The following is a 6,830-nucleotide window of genomic DNA, read 5'->3' as shown; positions in this document are numbered from 1 at the left end:
TGTGTCTGGTTTATTTCACTTATGAGTATATCCTCAAGTTGCATCTACTTACCTACGAAGGCTTTGAGTTTGTTTTTCCTTATAGCTGAGTAATACTCCAGTATTTAAAAATACTACATCTTTTTCATCCATTCCTCAGGTGATGGGCATTTTGGTTGTTTCCAAGATTTGGCTGTCATAAATTGTGCTGTTATAAACATGGGTGAACATATATCTCTACGATATGATGTTTTCAGTACTTTCGGGAAAATTCCCAGAAGGGGAATAGCTGGATTACAATAGCTTGACAAACAATGAAATACTTAGGAATTAATCTTACTAAAGACACAAAATATCTATTCAATAAAAATTATAGTACTCTGAAAAAAAAGATCATAGAAGATCTCAGAAAATGGAAAGATATTCCATGCTCCTGGATAGGAAGAACCAACATCGTGAAAACGGCCATACGCCTAAAATTGTTATACAGGTTTAATGCAATCCCTATCAAATTATCATGAATAAACCTGGAAAATTATTCCTAAAATTTATTTGGAAGCATAAAAAACCTAGAATAGCAAAGGCAATCCTGGGCAACAAAGGCAAGCAGGAGGCATTACAATCCCTGAAATTGATATTGATATGTAGTAAATTGATTGAAATTATACTACAAAGCTACTGTGATAAAATCAGCATGGTATCAGCAAAGATAAAATAGACCTGAGGATCAATGGGATATATTAGAAGATGCAGATACAACTTCCAACAAACTCAGCCATCTTATCTTTGACAAAGGGACCAAACATGTTTACTGGAACAAAGATAGTCTGTTTAAATAATGGTCCTGGAAAAAATTGGCTTTCTACATACCAAAAGTTAAAACTTGACTCAGGTCTATCGCCATGCACTAAACTAAAGCCAAAATAGATTAAAGATTTAAACATTAAAACAGAAACATTAAATCTCCTGGAAGAGAAAGTAGGCGGAAATCTTGAAGACATTAGGATAGGCAAAATTTGTATCTGAATCTTTCAATCTATTCCACTGATCCTCAGGTCTATTTTTTTGCCAATACCATGCTGAACATGGTATTCAACATTTCATGAACAAAAATCAAACTGCATGGGAAATACTTGAAAGAATTATCAACTGGGATATCTTCTTACTGAGAAGTTTCTGCACGTCAAAAGAAATTACTGACAGAGTGAAAAGACAACCCACAAATCTGGCAAAAATATTAACTAATAAGCACTCAGACTTAGGTCTTCTACATAGAATTTATAAAGAACTAAAAAACATTAGGGCTCCAAAATGTAAGGATCCAATCCAAAAATGGGCATCTGAGATGAATACGCACTTCTCGGAGGAAGAAATACAAGAGGCAAACTCCACATCACTGCTCAAGAAATGCAAATTAAAACAACATTGAGATAACAGCTCACCACAGAAAGAGTGGCTACCATAAAGAAAATCAACCAACAACAAATGTTGGGGAGGCTGCAGGGAAAAATGAACCCTTCTCCACTGCTCGTAGGAAAGTAGATTTTTGCAACCATTATGGAAATCAGTTTGGAGACTCCTCAAAAAACTAGGACTGCAAATCCCATTCCATACTGCTGATTTTAATTATTTCAAATCTCTCTCTCTCTCTCTCTCTCTCTCTCTCTCTCTCTCTCTCTCTCTCTCTCTCCCCCCTTCTTCCCCTGGTACACAGACATAGGCATTCATGAAAAGGATAGATTGATTTGGTGTGAAAGTTGTTGGGTTAAGCTTCAAGAAGAGAATTGCACAATCTGTAACCATAAAAGTATTAATATTGTTATTACCACTACTTATATGTGAAAAGACTGGTTTTCAGTTATATATATTATATATAATACATATAATGCATGAGATACATATAAGACTGTATACAGAAGTTGTTTCATATATGTGGAATTACTCTTAATCCAAAAATATGAGCTAATAAATGCTTCCATATCTGAAAGTTTTGCTTACCAACATAATACCACAATTGGAAATGCCACGCCAGGACATCTTTTTAGGCACAAATTATTAAAAACTTGTATAAAGTAAGATACAGGCTATACATGTAAGGCATCAGTGGAGCTTCATGTGTGGGTTTGGGTACTATATGGTGCAGGCCTCTGTCAGAAAGGAGATGCCTATGCTCCCATTGAATGCTGTCTATTACCCTAGACCCAAAATGATGCCACATTTTAATAATGGACCATCAACTTCTGTGAAAAGTTAGTGGGCACTGTTCGTGACATTTCCTGATTTTATTACAAGAGATCATTCTTGGCAACCCTGGAAGCTTTTACTCCACCTGGTTTTTCAGTCCTTATCAATGGTCTTTCCATGTAGTGGGCAGGCAGAGCATCTCTTTTCCAAAATGCTTGGGACCAGAAGTGTTCTGGATTGGGAATTATTGTTTTCAGATTTTTTAGTATGTCCATATTAATAAGATCTTGTGAAAGGGACCCAAGCCCACACATGAAGCTCCACAGGTGCCTTTTGTAGCCTGTAGGCTACTTTATACAATGTTTTTAATAACTTTGTACATAAAAAGATGTCCTGTTGTGGCATTTCCTATTGTAGTGTCATGTTGGTAATTAAAACTTTCAGATATGGAAACATTTGTTAGCTCATATTTTTGGATTAAGAGTAATTCCACATATATGAAACAACTTCTATATACAGTCTCATATGTATCTCACACATATATTATATATATAGAATTAAAAACAATCTTTTTGCATATAAGTAGTGGTAATAACAATTTTAATACTTTTATGATTACAGAGTTTGCAATTCTCTTCTTGAAGTTTAACCCAACAACTTTCACACCAAATCAAATGAGCCTCATAAATGGGATCCATCTACGTAATAATGGAATCTCCTCCTCGGTACACTATAAATATTTTTTAAAAGTCCAAAAGTCAAATCAATTTTAATATTTTCTTTTATGTAACCAAATATATCTAAAGCATTGCAAGAGCTAACAGATAAGAAAAATGTTGATATATTTTACACTACATGGTGCGTGCCCAACGCTTCCAACACGCCCTAAAGTGCAGAGGTCACGTTCAAGCGCTTATTAGCGCGTCTGTGGCTACCATGCCACACAGACAGCACTAACCCAACTTGGCTGGCCGTGGTGTGAGCAGCAGCTCGTTCCTACCAACAAATGAAATATGAAGCTTTCCTTGCACAAAGCCTGCTGTGGAATGCCCACTGACCTTTCAACAAAGAAAATGTCCTCCTATTTAAGCATCAGAACTATTACTTTTCTAATACTGAGCAACCCTTGGGTCACTTTGGGCCATTTCTCATGATTTGCATTAGGTGTTCTTCAGGACACAACATTAATCCAGTAATAATTAAAATGATATAGTGTACTATTAACATTCTCAAATCTTTAAAGCAAAGTGATCTATGCCTGCAGCCCTGCCCAGGCTGGCTAATTAAACAGGATACAGTTGTAAATGGCTATTGTAAGCAGTTCGCTATTCTAAAATAGAGCTCTGGGAAGTGCAGTTTATAGTGACAGGGTCACTGCCAGGATTGATCAGCTTTAAATAGAGGCCAAAGCAGCACAAATAACAAGCTTTACTTGAGAGACTGGTCTGTGTCTCTGCTGTCAGTATAAGGCTTTCACTACAAAGGAGTCTCCTGTTGAGTGATGGGACATGGGCCCTTGGAAGCCAACTGTGCCAGGAGCTGAGGCTGCAGAAAGGAGGAGACCCTCCCATACTCTTTTCAGGTGAGTCAGGAGTCCTGGGGGACACAGCCAACCATCCTGAAGAGGAACACACCCTCCACTCCACCTAGCAACTGTAATCTGCTGCGATCAGCTTCTGAGCCAAAGGATTTGGGTGTGTACATTTAAGAATCTCTCTCTCTCTCTCTCTCTCTCTCTCTCTCTCTCTCTCTCTGAGTTATTCACTTCTTGCTTTTGCTTTCTAAATCAACAAAGATGGCATGGCACTCTCTCGTACATTTCACTTACATTCAAGATCTCCCATGAAAGAGCTGTGATAAACTTTAAGGGTCTTCCCTAAATCCTGGGGATGAGCTGAGCAGTGGCTGACATTTTTGTTTCCCCTTCTCCACACCCCCATCCAATCATTATGTAACAACCTGTACATCATCAAACATCACTGTGCCTAAGTCAGGGGTGTGTATGTGGTCTGAATACAGTCTGTGTGCCTAGATTAGTGAAGGAATCAATGAGCTCGTAAACGAGCAAATGGGCTCATTACTGTTGACTAAAAGTCGGACTTTCTGGCATGTCTACCAAGTTGTAAATTTAAATTTTGATATTTTAAATACTATACCTGTATATCTATTTGACTCACGATGGGCTTACATCCTGGGAATCCAGTGTACGTTGAAAATGTCACAAGTTGAAAATGCTTGTAATGTAGCTTAGCTACGTTTCTCTCCCTGCTGAGACAAAATACTGAACTTGAGGTTAAAGGATGAAAAGTTTACTTAGCTCACAGTTTGTGGAGGTTTCAGTCCATAATCAACTGGCTCCAAGGCAGGGTGGTGTGACAACAGTCCAAGGCAAACTAAGATAGTAAAAGCAGCAAGAGCAAAAAGAGAGGAGAGAGAAAGTCTGTTTGCTTCCCTCATATTGTATGCAGGCTCCCTGCTCCAGGGTGGGTATAGCACATACATCCATAATCCAAGCATTGAACCACAAATCAATCACAAACTCTAGAAGCCCACCCCATGAATGCATGAGGCTTTTGGGGGGCATCGAGACACCAACCGAAACAGAATCTCACCTACCAAATATTATAAGTCAACTACACTGTGACTCATGACCCTATGGCTGACAAGGATCTGCTCCACGCCAGGAGAACAGAACATACTTTACACCACTGCTGTAGGAAGAGTTTCAGATTCAAAATTACAACTGCAGTTTCTGATGTGCATGCATCACTTGTACATCATCATAAAGCCAAACAATGATAAATTTAGCCATCGTAAGTCAGGAACCATCTGCGTAGCAAAAATACAAGGAAACTATTAAGTTGTAGATGCTAGGTCACCCAGTATTAGGAGTGCTTGGCCTCCATCTAGTTTTCTAAGAGCAGATGACAGAAAGTAAATGGAACCAAGAAAACAAAATATTACTATCCCAGAAAAAGAATCGTATTTGTGTTAAAAGGATAATGTTAATGACGGAATCTGAATATTTGCACAGGATAAAAATAGCTGTAAGTCTCTACGTACCCAGAAATTCTATTTTATAAAAACTAGGGGGGTTACTTTTCAATGTATATAACTTACATTACCTAATTTTTCTATTTAATCTGAATAGTATAATAGGTTAGCATGTACAGCACTCTAGAGTGTGACTCAGAAGACAAAATGCTGCACCTTGTGTTTGTTCAGCCTTCCAATGCCTCAGCTTGCCCTGGGAAGGTCACCAGATAGAGGTCCTGCAGTAATAAAATGAGCAACACAGGCTCAAACTCCAACCCCATTTTATGAGTACATTGTGGATGAGCTCTTCTCATGACAAAGTGGCTGAACTGTAAGAGTTCCAACCATCAGAGCTGTCAGGTGGCCACACTTACATCTTGAAAGATAAGGTCAAATCTAGAACAACACTGACTAGGGAGTTTCCAACTTTGATAGGAGGCTTTCCTTGCTGGCTGTTTTGTGCAGTTCAACAAGGAGAAATCATAAAATTCCTCTTGGGCTTCCATTAGTCTGATACTAATTGAGGTTGGTAGATTAAAGTATGTATTAAGACATCAGTAAAAGATGAAGATGGGGGCCAGAGGGATGGCTCAGTAGAATGAGAGCAAGAGCCTGAGTTCAATGCCCAGTTCCGCAAAAAAAAAAAGAAAAAAAAAGAAGATGATCTCACTTATCTGTGGAAATATGACAAAATAGACAACAGAGAGTAGGGCAGTGGCTTCCAGGTACCACAGGAGGGAGAAATCAGTGAGATGTTGCTCAAAGTCCCCTAAACCTGAGCTAGAAATAAAGTCAGGAAATTCATTGAACAGAAACATGGCAATTAGTTAATAATAACATACTACATACTAGAAAAATGCTAAGAAATTAGATGTTAAACACACTTGCCACAATAAGTTGGGATGTGGGGTCATGAGGAGGTCAATTAGCTTGATTTAGCCAATCCTCGATATATACTTGTATCACAATGGTATGTTATATACTGTATACATGTATGAATAGTTTCATTTTTCAATAGACAGCAAAAATTCAAATGAAAAATAAGCTGAAGCATAAGAACTCAAAGGAATAGCACATAAAGAGAAGCACCAAGTGATTCATTTCATATCAGTCTTCTGTAAGTACTCTCTTCATGAAGTTAAATCATTTTACTGTTGAAAGAGCTACATGTCATGCAATAGTACTAAAAATATACACATAAAGCAGTGTGAAACTCTTACTGAAAACAAGCACATAACTTTGACGATTTGGGCATTAGGCAAACTACTTTCATATCAATGATTCAGCCCAGTGACTAAATGAACAGTTCATTTTTCAATGCAAATGTATTTTTGGTACCTAGGCATAAGAAATCCAAAACAAAGCAGAATGTGTGTATCACAGGCATGCAGTCTATTCTGACAGTCCCTGGTTAGATCAATGCTTGACAAGCATGCAAGTAAAACAGCTGTATTCTAAGGGCTGCTTCCCCTAATTTAGAAGTCATAGTTTGATTTGAACAGAACCTAGACTGCTATTTATCTTCTTGTTAAACTAGTTTGTACTCAGGGCATAAATAAAATTGGCATTCATTAAGTATTGCTAATAGAAATGTTGAACTACAATTTAATCAGAGAGTTGATGAAATAAAA

This window comes from Octodon degus, unplaced genomic scaffold (assembly GCF_000260255.1).
Source record: "Octodon degus isolate 3935 unplaced genomic scaffold, OctDeg1.0 scaffold00023, whole genome shotgun sequence".
NCBI lineage: Eukaryota > Metazoa > Chordata > Mammalia > Rodentia > Octodontidae > Octodon > Octodon degus.
Note: the sequence above shows the minus strand (reverse complement) of the source record.